At 38.5% G+C, this 14,031-nt stretch overlaps 2 long non-coding RNA genes across 2 annotated transcripts; one reads left to right on the forward strand and one right to left on the reverse strand.

Moving 5' to 3' along the window:
* Positions 1 to 2,036: 2,036 nt before the first annotated feature.
* On the reverse strand, positions 2,037 to 4,138 carry LOC143744656 (uncharacterized). Its single transcript, XR_013205868.1, has 3 exons — positions 3,991 to 4,138; positions 2,872 to 2,971; positions 2,037 to 2,244 (listed from the first exon to the last, which is right to left on the reverse strand). It is a non-coding gene; the product is annotated as an uncharacterized LOC143744656 (long non-coding RNA).
* A 680-nt stretch (positions 4,139 to 4,818) lies between these two features.
* Positions 4,819 to 5,465, forward strand: LOC143744657 (uncharacterized). Its single transcript, XR_013205869.1, has 3 exons — positions 4,819 to 5,095; positions 5,216 to 5,274; positions 5,374 to 5,465. It is a non-coding gene; the product is annotated as an uncharacterized LOC143744657 (long non-coding RNA).
* The last annotated feature ends 8,566 nt before the right edge of the window (positions 5,466 to 14,031 follow it).

A 14,031-nucleotide genomic window follows, 5' to 3' on the forward strand; every position in this document is an offset into this window, starting at 1 on the left:
AGATGTGTGTAGATTGCACTGCCCCTCCACCCTCAGGGGCCCAGCAATGGCCCCCGGAAGAGCAAACAAATACACATTTCAAATGGGTGTAACTTAAAGTCTGGTTAGTGTATCAAAGAGAAAATCGGCAGGACAAATGCTTATGCTATGTTTACTAAATGTTGGGCACAGTTTTCAGACATATATGGAAAGCTGGCATGAAGGTTTTTTTTTAAAGTGCTCACAGTAAAATATCACATTTCAGTCTGTCATAAAGGCAGTTTATGTCATAAAGGTTTGCACAATGAACATTTAGATATCCTGTTGTCCATTAAATATATTATTTATTTAAAATGTATTGTTACATTGCTAAACGTTTTAAACTACATTACCCATATATCTCTGTCATTCTATCAATGCAACAGGAAACGTGGTGCTGTAGTTCATTGAGATGTGCAGAAATGCTAAGGGTTAGGGTTGGAATCTCGATAAAGGAGTATTTTCCCACAGCATAGAGACATTTTATAGTTAACTTATTGTATAACTAACGTGATAATAACACCAAAACATACTTTGTAACAGGAAGCGCCGTTTTATATGGGTTAAAAGATAATCCAATCACACCAAGTACTGCGATGCAGTCACAGCCAATGACAACCCAGCTGAACAGATGCGTCACACTTACTTGCCCATTTATGGTAAATGATGACAGATCTCTTCTGGTTCCGGCTGCAGGGATAGATTTAATATTTGGCCTGTTAAATATGTATTCCTTCTAATTAAATTAAAATAATAAAACTCACATTTAAAAACAAAAGACTCCCGTGTGTGCTTACCATCCAAAAACGAGTTCACATGATCAATGACACAAATTCGTGTTTTTGATTATTTGACTCATGCATAAATGCATTTGAAAGAGAAACTTTTTTTCAAAGCAATGGCCTACAGCAGGAGTAGTTTTGCAGTATTTTAATTAAAGATAATTACATGTACTAAAGTGTTTCTAACATTTACAGTGTATATACAGTATATCAAAGGTATAAACTTAATCACTTCTTTATGCCATTCTCCACCATCTGAACTATTGGAATTCAAATAAATGTAACAAAAGCATAATGAATGCACACAATTTAGATTGTAAATACTGAATTCCAATATTTAATGTCAAACTGTTTAAAGACAAATGTAGTGCCAAAACTACTGCACAACTGTATAAATATCAGTTAATTATATACAAAAAAATAGCCAGATACAGAGGCAATCTATTACAGTTACACATACAGTAACATTTAAAAAAAATCACTATGATGAAGTAATATTTTTTACAAACCAAGAAATGAGACTTAACTTTTTTTATGTGAAAATATATTTGTTTCTTCCTCCCTTTAAATAACAAATAGGCAGAAACTTAAGCACAACATTTTACATTCTCAACTATAGTTTTATATCCTTGTGATTATTGTTCACTTTTATTAAATGAAACTAAATGAAAGGAAACTTAAAATAGTTAATGATTATAAATGTCAGCAAGAAAATGTTTCTATAAAATACATTCACGGGTATATTAGATTTACATTAACCAGGCAGTGACATAATGATACCATAGATGCAATTATGGTGGATATTTACTATAGTAACCACTGTAATACAAGGTTTAATGAAGCTAAATGCAAGACATTAAGTTCATCTAAATGTAAAGGTAACAAACTCACAGAATAATGTCCAGTTGTCAAGTGTCTCATTTCTGTAATGCTCTTTCAGCACCAAACAGAATTCCATAAATATTTATTATTTTCAAAAGGTTTTCCTGAAAATCTCTCACTATCTTCAATTGTTCGGACAAACACCTGCTATATACACTTGCAGAAATATACATTTGACTATTGCACCATGAAGTCGCTGCATGACTAGAACTGATGGATGTCAATGAATATGTCCTTTACCAAAACTCCTGATGAGCACTGAAGCTTATTTGATAAAGGCATTAGGCAGACATCAATTACACATCCTATGCATGCCCAAACAACACCGCACAAAGACAGTAATGAAGTGGACACCACCAGGAGGATGCAGGAGACAGCGAAGACCAAGGAAGACATGGAGACAGATGTTTCACGAAAACCTGAAGAATGTCAGTGTCCCATGGGAAGATGTGGAGAACTAGTCCAAGTATCGAATACGTTGGAGGACACTTGTTGCCCAATGTGCCCAGCACAGGACTCGATGATGATGTTGTGAGTTTATCCATAACTGTGGGATATTTTTCTGTAAAGAGATTGGATAATTAAATGTTAAATGCATTTATGTAATAAGTTTACTGATATGTGGGCATGATTAAAAGCATGTCATTAATAGCAAGCAAAAATAACACGATTTACATGCAAATGGGACAGTTATCAGCAGTGTAACTGATCTGATCATGACAAAACAATCGAGTATCTGATGTCGTGTGACAAGTCAGATTAGCTTTTCCACTCTTGCAAACAGATAGAGGTAGGTCATGAGGTGTGGAGAGACATCGTGTATCATTGGAACATCAACAGACAGGGTCCAATTTGTAATAATTTTAAATACTACAATGCAATTAATATACACTTTCTGACAGTGTGTGGGGCATCTGCAACTGATTTGCAAATATCGCGATAAATATGTACAGGAATTGAGGCAGTAGCCAATGACAGCACTAGGAGTAAAAGCTGCAGGATTATGTACGAGTATACAAATATGTATGTGCATCGTATCAATTTGAGAACTTGTTCTATCTTGTGAATTATTAAGACTTAGAGACTATGTTTGTACTGATTGGGCTATGGGTTTTGTAAGAAAAGGTTTAGGAAACAACAAATGATTGATAAAATGTTTGATTACAGGTTAAAACCAACACATACATACCATTGTGAATATTTGCCTTTGTAGCTTTTCGTCTCCCGTTTACTTCTCCTCAAACAATAATGAGCTGACTGAGTCCGAAAGGCCCTTTTGGTCTTTTCAGCTGAAAAAAGAGAAAATAAAATATCATTATGTATAATATATAGGATTATTTAAAGGAAAAATTACAGATTTACCTTACAATTTTGGGATTTTAAATTATTAGGCATTAAAAGCATGGTAAGTGTTGTGGTTACTATGCATTTACAACAAATATTACTATAAAACTACCAATACTGAGGTAAAAGCATGGTAAGTTTTGTGGTTACTGTGCATTTACAACAAATGACACATTAAAACTGCAAATACTGTGATGAAAGCATGGTAAGTGTTGTGGTTACTATGCATTTACAACAAATATTACTTTAACACTACCAATAATGAGGTAAAAGCATGGTAAGTTTTGTGGTTACTGTGCATTTACAACAAATTACACATTAAAGCTGCAAATACTATGGTAAAAGCACGGTAAGTGTTGTGGTTACTATGCATTTACAACAAATATTACTATAAAACTACCAATACTGAGGTAAAAACATGGTAAGTTTTGTGGTTACTGTGCATTTACAACAAATGACACATTAAAACTGCAAATACTGTGATAAAAGCATGGTAAGTGTTGTGGTTACTATGCATTTACAACAAATATTACTTTAAAACTACCAATACTGTGGTAAAAGCATGGTAAGTTTTGTGGTTACTGTGCATTTACAACAAATGACACATTAAAACTGCAAATACTGTGGTAAAAGCATGGTAAGTGTTGTGCTTACTGCGCCTCCACTACAAATACCACTTTGGAACTAATTACTACTTTGAACCTGACATGAATATATATTTCATATATGATTAACTGATTGAAGGTCTAGGGCTAAGTTATAGCACGTCACGTGACAGACAGTGTTTAATCACATTAGTTTAGTAATGTGTTTTGAATTAGAAACCAGTGAAACGCAAAGCCTCCGTGGAGATGGCAGATATAATGCAGTGACTGAACATGAGAGAGCTAATCTGATTAATATCGACAAACAGAAAAGACATTATAGCAAACATTATTTGGACAGCGTATTTACGACTACTTACCAACATCTGGCACACGTGACCTGATGCCAAACATCGCGATGTGTTCGGAATGAGACTTCTTCAACGCTATTTCCTACTGATACAATTCGCGTCTGTTATTGCCGCCACAGGTTTCCCATTGAAAGCAATGTAGCTCCTAATGCGCCACAGAGTGACGCCAAGGGGCGCCTTCGGCGTCTGCTATTTGACGACGCGGGCGCTTGACCATGCTTCAGTTTTTGACGCCTTTGGAGTGAGAATGGGTTGTAAGTCTACTCACTTGCTTACTCATGACAAATAGCAACACAGCTAAAAGTATTCTTAATAGACCCCTTTTGCACTGACGTCACATTTACGTCACAGCGTTAGCTGGAGGCAAAACAAACGGACAACTGGAGGCGGCTAATACAAACCAGCACAGGGTCGGCTACACAAGGAGCTTAAAATGTCGTCTTGTTGTGTTGTTGGTTGCCAGAATCGACGAAGTACAGGCAATTTGAAATGTTATCGTATACCTGCTGCCACTGCCAGACAAAAAAACTGACGACAGCTGTGGTTAAATGCAATAAAACGAGCGGACTGGACAGAAACGATCATCAAAAATGCTCTATGTATGTAAATGTAAATAAACTATTGTCTTTTCATTGGTACGTTATGGTTTGGTTAAGTTACGTTATCTACAGATTTCTACATGCTTCAATGCTACATGACTTTTTTAGGTCATAATTAGCGAACTTTGTTTGTAGCACAACTAGCAGTTAGCTAATGGCTAACGTTAGGTAACATAAACATACACTGTTGGTGTTGTCTCCCCTTCAAACGTTGCAGGTGTTGCAAATGTAGAAAGGGAGAGTATACAGTGAGATGGCCCGTGTCATGTACAGGTGTGTGTTCAAGTAAATTAGTTTTTAGCAACGATTTGCTAACGTTCGTCACTGTTAGTAGCCAACCAAAAGGGTAGCGTTAGCTAGCTAACTAACTACATTGTAAGGTAGGCTGACATTAGCTTTAATTACTTCTTATTATTTTGTAGGAGAGGCTTCTATGGATGAAGACAGCCATGACTTCATCCCCTCTGTTTTTTCTATAAACGGCAGAATGACAGACCTGTGGAAAAGCTGGACAGGTAAGTGAAATTTAGTTTTCTAAATGTGGCTAGGTGAGTGTTACCATAGGCTGTAATTGTGTGTGCAGTCTTCCTCACTAAAATCTCTGTTTTGTCTCTGTTTTGTTATGCTTTTCTTAGTCTGGAAAGGAAGAGGAAAAGGGAATGTTCGACAGTGGAGCAAGAGGCTCCTTGCCATGGTAAGAACATTCAAAATGTTTTATGCACAGTACAATGTTCTTGTCATACATACATTTATCAAACTGCTTTGTCACTTGTCTTTCACAAATGTCTTCCAGCTAATGATGATCCAACGACACCAGAGGAACTAGTGGAAGAAGCTGAGGCTATGGTCCCTGAAGCAGCATACAACAGTCTCAGTGAGAAGTATTCATAGAGAGATATTCATAGAGAGACCTACTAACTTGACTGCCAGAGCTCAAACCTGGTCCAATTACAAGCATCATAAGATTGTTAAGTACCTGGTGGGAATAACACCTGCTGGGGCAGTTTCATTTCTGTCCACGGGTTGGGGTGGGAGAGTGTCAGATAAGCAGATAACACTTGAATCGGGATTTTTGCACTTGTTAGAGCCAACACATGAAATCTTAGCAGACAGGGGGTTGTTGATCAGGGATGAACTTGGTGCTTAAGGTGCCACTTTGCGTATACCAAATTTCACCAAAGGAAAGAGTCAGTTACCTGCTTGTATAGTAGATTTATCCAGACAACTGTCGCGTGTGAGAATACATGTAGAGAGAGTTATAAGCAGATGGAAGAGTTTCAAAATTTTGCATTCTGTTATTCCAATTTCCCAAGTTAGCCTTTTGGATGACATGGTGATTGTCTGTGGTGCTCTTACCAATTTGTGTAAATCTGTGTTGCCCAGAAAAGAGAGAGTATGTTGTGTATGAAATGTCTGTGTTGTTGTTGTGTGTCTGTGTGTACAACAATGTGCTGACAATTTATATGCTTTTCACTCTACTGTGTGTTACTTTGAGAATTTAATTGTTTTTTTCTAAACTATTGATTAATTGTGAATCATTTGTGACTGTATATACATTGTTGTGATAAATTGTGAATCATCTGTGATCGTATTTACATTGTTGTGATTAATTGTGACTGGAATTATTAAGAACCTGGTAAGAAAGAATTATTAAATACAGAAAGTTTATAATTAATTTGCAGTGTTCAGAATTTTTATTTCTAGAAAATATTTACATCTTAATACTAAATTTTATTGTGATGTCAGTCTTAATTTACATCATTTACAGGAGTCATTTACTTTATACCTCCTATGCCATTACATACATACATTTCCATTCCCAATACCTTATCCAACACATTGAAGGTTTAACCGTGTAGATAGACACAGCCAGTTCTGTAGCCTCCTCTTAACTTGTGCACAACTATAATGAAAGAAGTGTTTGCATATGGTACACTCAATCATTTTACCAAACTCTGGCTTTTCATAGGTGTTACAAAGTACTGGTGGTTGAAGGGCAGGATCTTGGCTGCGGGTTAGAAGTTCTGGCAGAATGAAAGATACAAAACATTGCTTCGCTTTAGGTAAATCCTTCTGCAAGAGCTCTTTGTCTCTTGGGATGCGATTTACAACCAGCTCCTGAGTTGTCCACACCACAAAATCACAGTACTATACATTGCAGTAGAACATGTGCAATTGAACCTGGTGGTAGTGCTGGTGTGTCTTCTTTAGTTGGAATGTTTGGTCAAGGCAGAAATTCTCACTGACTGTCACACCCTGTAGGCCTTCCCTGTATTTATATGGGCATTTGATTTCCAAGACCCCTTCCGCCCAGAGCGGGAGCACACAACTTTCCCATCTAGAGATGCGCCTAGGTGCGGTTCATCAGGTTGAATCAGGTTGAAGGCGGTTCATGCAGATAGTCACCTTTACATACAGTATAAAATGTTGTGCTGTTAATCCTGCCTGCCCTGTGAGTGTGCCAGTCTTGGGACTTTGCCTGCAGTTTTGTGATGGACTCAAGTTTCTCACACTGATCAGGGTCGATGTTTCTTCTCATGTTGAGATAGGCTTCCTCACATTTATCTCTGATGTCCCCATGTGTGTGCTGTCTGAGCGTGGGGTAATACAAGGCTGTGAGTGGCTCTGGCAACTCTGGAGGATGCTCTAGCTCTAGCTCAGACTCAGACGCTGTGTCAGTGTCACTGGTTTCTATGCTGGTCAGAACAGCAGCGTAAGGGGTAATCAAATACAGTTCCTGGATGTTTTCATCTGTGAGCTCTAGAAGATGAAATAGGACAACAATATTTAACACACATTCATTTAGATGATTGGCATCTTATGAATATACAGCTAAATGAACATGCAAAGTGGGTGCATTCGGTTTAGTAAAAGTAACAACACACTGACAATACTCCACAACAAGTAAAGGTCCTGCATTCAAAAACATTCTATGTAAGTAGTAAGAATTATCAGTAAAATATAGTCACAGTTCTTAAGTAATAGTACTGTACAATAGTACCTACTGTGCAATAAAATCGTCCCTGTCAGTGTTTTACTATTATATCTGATGTCCTGGATTAATAGAACTGCTGCATTAATGTGTGTTGCTTTTTTTTAGAGGTTTAAGGCTGAACTACTTTACAGCTACAGCAGCATCTACGGCAATTCATCATTTTCTATGAGATCATTATTATTTTGTAGTATGGCTGTAGGGTGAGAACCACGCTTCTCTATAAAGTCCGAAAAGGAACACTCCATCCGATATTGTATTGCTTTCTTGGTTGTCTCATATCTGGTAATTGTGTTGTATGTAAAATGTGTTGAGATTCAACTAAGCACTTACAATTTTGAATGGACACTTGAGAGTGAACCCACACCTAGCAGTATAGCTCTGACCTGGTCAGTTAGTAATTGCAGCTTAATTCTATCTTAAATCACTTTGTTTCTCTTGCCAAAGTAACAAAGCCTCATCTACTCTGGTACATGCCTCTAGCACTGCTACTGATCCTCCTGACTTTGGCTGGAACTGCTGCTGTCAACTGTCTTTTAGGCCTCTGGAAGTTGATCTCACTAACTCTGGCTGGTTTGACCTCTCTCTTTGTCTGTTTCCAGAGACATTCTCCTGATGTGCCTGCTGGCTGCTCGGTCCTCCCCATCCTAACATACAGCTCTACCTTAAACAGCACTGCGGCTGCATGGCTGCAGCAAGACCCTAGACTTATGTCAGATGGAAAATTAAACTGATAACTTGTGATAACTTGTTGCTCATCTCATAGCATAGCTAACACAACAACATAGTTAACACAACAACATCACTAACACACCAACATAGTTAACAAAAGATAATGTTAGCTAACATAACTGTTAACAACAAAAGTGTTTTTTCATTTAAATTCAATATCAAATGTGAGCTTTCTAATCTGATATTAGCTACTCACCCAGCCATGCAAGTGCAGTTCGCCGTCAAGATGTAGTTGTTTCTTCTGTTTACAATGACCCAAGCCTGGTACATGGTCATCTTCTGGCCTTGGCACTGGCTAGGCAGAACTTCGGATCGTACGACACAAAACTCATCTGTTAAATCTTTGTATTTTAAGTCTTGTACCTGACCATTCAGTACGTAGTTATAAGCGTCTAAGGATTTATACCCCCTCAGTTTCTCTTTACTATAAACACTCGGTTTCTCTATCAGGTAAGTGTAGATGTCAGGGGCGCGACACGTGAAGGGGGCATTATTTTTATTCCGCTAGGTGCCACTTGTGTTGCAGAAACTCACCTTTAAATGCATATCAAAACTCATTAATTATATTTTTAGCAACTTTTTGTTCGAGACTAACTTGCAATGTTTTTTGCCCTCAGCTTAGGCACATGCCCAGAACTGTTGCTCTCACATTATGCCTACTTCTCTGATATATAGTAGCACAGTACATTAAAAAAAAGGTGTCTGAAAAGAGTACCATGTCTGAATTCATAGTATTCATAAAACAGTAGATGAAAAGTACATGGATGGCCTAATACTTCCACTGAGATTCTGAAAAATTGCACATTAAATGGACATTTTACTATCCCATGAGGCCATGGGAGATGATTGAGATGGTCCTCACTGCAGAACATGAAATCCACGGGGAGGAGTCGGATCCAGATCCAACTACTCCCACCTTACATATACCTAAACTTACCCATCTCCGCCCCCTGATCCCTAAACCCACCCCTAATCCTACCCATCTCCACCCCTTGGATCTTGATCCGACTCCTCCCCGTGGATCTCATGTACTGTATTGAGGTGCTACTGAGATGATTGGTGAATTACAGTGAAGCTACACAACTATGTTTGTAACCGTAAGTCACATGACAATGACAACATTGCGGACATAGTAAGTCCGGATTTTATTGATACTACACACATTCATAGTATATATAACATACTTTTTAACGATTGAAAGTAAGTTCTTATAATTCTATAGTAGTACCTACTCAGACAGTCTGTGTTTTCAAATGCAGCTATTGCGACTTGGTAGCGCTCACAAATGGAGAGTGACAGTGAATATCAGAGGGAGAACCTGGAATCGGGGTATGGGTATTGGACCGAATTTTTATTTGTGTTGGTGTAAACAGGCCTTTAACCTTAGCATCTGAATGTAATGTAACGACTTCATGTAGTCAAAACATAAGAAATCTATATGTTCACGTGATTTTAAACACAGTAAAGAACACAAGCAGTTTAAAGTATGAAATGGCCATTTTCTGTTTATGTCACATTAGGATATGGGCATGTTAGCATGTTATGTGATGGCTGCATATTTGACAAACAGCACAGATACGGTATAAGGCTGAAAGTGACTATACCGATGTTTGTGCTTTTCCCATGTGTGGAAGAGTGCATGTATATAAGAGCTGAATTAGTTATGGGCTGTTTCTGTGTATGTGTGTTATCTGGGAGATAGAAGTTTATTTGTGGCATGTTTTAGTAGGCGTGAGCATGAGAGCGCAGTGTGCATGGAGATAGGACATAGTTTATTTAAAGACATTCTTCCAATAGGATCCCTTACGTGGTATAACCCACTTTAACTCAGGGTCTGTTTAAGGGTGCTCTCAAGGGTAATGAGGGCAGTGCTTTTATATTTAGTACTAAACAGTCACAGTACAGTACCAGTTTGTAGATGTACAGTATATTATGCCTGTTCTCTAACATTGACCATCAAGGGATAGTTTTAAATTGAATTTACTCACTATGTCTTTCCAAACTTATGGGACACAGAAAGATAAATTATTAAGCATGCACTGGCTGCTCTTTTCTTTACAATTATTTTTTTTGGACTAAGCCATTGAAGCTTTAAAAAGACAAATGCATCATAAAAGTATCTTAAAAGGTATTCACTACAAAAGTAGCTTTAAAAAAACACAAATGCATCATAAAATAAAAGTCTCTTAAAAGTGATTCATGTGAGCATGAGCACAAAAATCAATTTCAGTATTCAATGATAGGCTACTAGGCTACTAACCTAAAACAACCTATTAACTGCTATAACCGGATCATTTAAAACAATGAACAAATCTATCAGACTGGTGAAGTGGATTAAAAGATCAAACCAGATCCAGAGATCTCTACTCTAATTACTTAAATTTAATTTTCTATGTCACACAAACTATTGTATAGCCTCTTTACATTATTCAAAAGTTCTTCTTCTGTGTTCTACAAAAGAAGCAAAGTCATTCATTTTGAAAAAAATATGAGTGTGCGAAATTATTTTTTGTGATCTTTAAGGATCAATCTCAATAACATATAATATAACAGAAGACATTGAAGAACCCATGCAGAGAAAGTAAGAGAGAAGGAGAAAAAAGAGAGGGATAATAAACATCCTGAAGAGCAGAAACACTAATTTCCAGCTCTCATTTCCCTCACAGACCTTATCAACGTGGCCTTTGTCTAAAAGCGGTTGATATGACCAAGCACACCACCTCCGAAGCACCTTCCGCTGAGTTGTCCTCCACCCTCAAGTTCACCTAATATCCGTCAAGCACTCACCTCTGACCTCTTTAACTTCCTGCATATACACATTGAAACTTGAAGACCTTGTTGTTCTTTCTCGCAAATGTTCCATATAGTGACTTGCTCACCAGCTTCAAACCAATGTCACCAAGAACTCTCAGCCTAGCTACAGTATCGGTACAGTATAAACATTTTGGATGATTGCATGCAATTACTTTGTGGTTCATAAACACACAGACACACAGACACACACAGACACACACAGACACACACACACACACACACACACACACACACACACACACACACACACACACACACACACACACACACACACACACACACACACACACACACACACACATACATGCTCCTCCACTCCATCATAAACCAACAGATCTCAAGGTTTTCTATTTGGGAGCTGAAAAACTGTTTACTCAGTAATAACGCAAATGAGTACAGTTATCTACGTCACGCTGCCAAGAAATTGTCGGAGTGTGTGCGCCAATTAAACGTCTTCAAATAAGGCTCCCACTTACGAGCATAAGCTGCTCGATTTTATGATCCACTGAATTTGTGTATGTTCAGAGCAAAGAGTGGGAGGTTGTGTTTACTTGCAAACTATTAGACCACCACACTGAAGCCGGTTTTCCACATTTTCTGGACATAAAATTGACTGTTTTGATATTGTAAATAGTTTACATAAGTGAATGTTACTCAATTCAGATTTGCACTGATCACCTGGCCAAACACAGTCTGATGGCTTTTTTTCTTCAAATTTTCTGCACTGATTTTGGGACAAAATCTGCTAAATTCTCAAGAATGGACATTATCATTTAAACACTGTGAAATTTGTTTAGCTGAGAGTATTACCCTTGTGTAAAGAAAAAAAAAACGTTCAAAGACTCATTTCTCAAAGTGTTTAAAAACACTTGATGGCAAAAAAGGTACGTAACCTTTATAAGGTCTTACATAAATGATCGCATAACACTTTCATGTTTAAGGGGTTATTTCATTTGATTAATGAAATTTTATTCAAATTAAAAATGTATTAAAACAAAACTGATTAAAACTAAATCCATAAGATGATCATATGATGGGACCCCTATAAGAGGGTCTATGAAGTGCCTGACAAAAACAGTTTAAGGTTTTATAACTTTTTCTTCTAGTTTACTCTAAGTACACATAAGTGATCTTTTATTTAATTACAGTTTTTCTCAATTGTTTACACACAAATTCTGGTACTTGAGACACAATAACCACAACATGTAACTCATTCACCAACCCCCTGAACCAATTCTGCTAAACTGCAAGCACAATTCCTGCTTTACTCTCAAATTGCAGTTCTAAAACACACTTTTTTCAAAACACTACACACAATTCTCTGCTTTTGGCACAATTTTCATGCAGAAAATATCTTGTTTTCACAAGGAACACACTGCCATTCAAATATGCACACTGACTCCTCACATGGGCAAACACCCGTCACACTATTTTACAATTAGCAATCAGAGCTTTAGCATAAAAGGGCAACAGGTGAGCTCTTCAATGGAGCAATGGATGCCAACATTGGAAACAGAGGCAGAGCCAGAGGTGTGAGAATAAGAGGAGGAGGACGAGGACCGTAATCTCTGATGAGATCCGAGTCACTTTGGTTGATCATGTGGTCAACCATGGTCTAACAATGAAGGAGGCTGGGCAAAGAGTACAGCCAAATCTGAGCAGGTACACTGTAGCATCCATCATCCGAACTTTCCGAAATGAGAATTGGTAAGAAATCTACTCCCACTAGAAAATTGCAGTACTGCATATCAATACAGTACTCAATGAGTACAGTATTGTATGTGGACTGTTCTGTAGGACTGTAAAAATACTGTAAAGTATGTTTCAAGTATTTAGGAAATGTATACCTACTTTGTATTTACATATTTTACTATTTGTTTGGCAGAACTGAAAGATTACCAACACAAGGTGGTCGGGAACGTGTTCTATCTCCTGAACAGGAAACTGAAATCATAAACATGGTCCTAGAAAACAACGCCATAACATTACAGCAAATACAAAGAAAAATAATAGAAAACGTCTCAGGTTACGACTGTAACCTATGTTCCCTGAGAACAGGGAACGAGACAATACGTCAACGACGCTATGGGGGAACGCCTCAGGCGTGACAGGTGTCTGAAATCACTATCAAATCACGTCAATCATATTGACCGGCGACAGCCCGTGAATCATTAGCGTGAATGATTAACGTGCGACCTGGAAGTGTAAAGGGGCGCCTTGCAAACATGACAAATCACCTTATCGTCTGAAGGGACTGTACGGTAGGCAAGCCCCGCGGCATGGCAGGGAGACGTATTGTCTCGTTCCCTGTTCTCAGGGAACATAGGTTACAGTCGTAACCTGAGACGTTCCCTTTCGAAGGGAACTCAACAATACGTCAACGACGCTATGGGGAACGATATACCAACGCCGCCATGCTAAGGGGAGTGCATGCCAAGTGGCAGTGACAACTGTCAGAACCAGCAACTTCAAATGAAATGCTAGAACCACTCACCCTCAGGTCACACTGGGCTGTCAGTGACAGCATTCCCTACGGTCATAGCCCAAGCTACAGCCTCACAGAAAAACCTTCATAAACATGGTTAAATGAAAGGTCTACCTGGGCCGGCTCCGGGCCTGGAACCTCAGCTTCCAATTAGAAGGGGTCCCTTCTAGGGAATGTGGCTAGGGAACCCAAGGGAACCCCAGCCAGTCACTATTCAGGGGAACGTATTCACCCCGAAATGCCACCAGGACGGCCTGACCTGGCGCCAGTACTTAGACACTAAGTCAGGCCAAATCCTGTCTGTCTGAAGACAGAGCCTCTGGACAAATGCCTTAAGTAAGGCATCCAACCCGAGGGACTGCGAAGCTGGCAGTGAACCACTCAGCCCGGATCTCAGAGACGGGATATCCCGGAGAGTATGACTCAGC

Source organism: Siphateles boraxobius, unplaced genomic scaffold, assembly GCF_051911475.1.
Source record: "Siphateles boraxobius isolate OS27281-9 unplaced genomic scaffold, OSU_SipBor_1 20, whole genome shotgun sequence".
Taxonomy (NCBI): domain Eukaryota; kingdom Metazoa; phylum Chordata; class Actinopteri; order Cypriniformes; family Leuciscidae; genus Siphateles; species Siphateles boraxobius.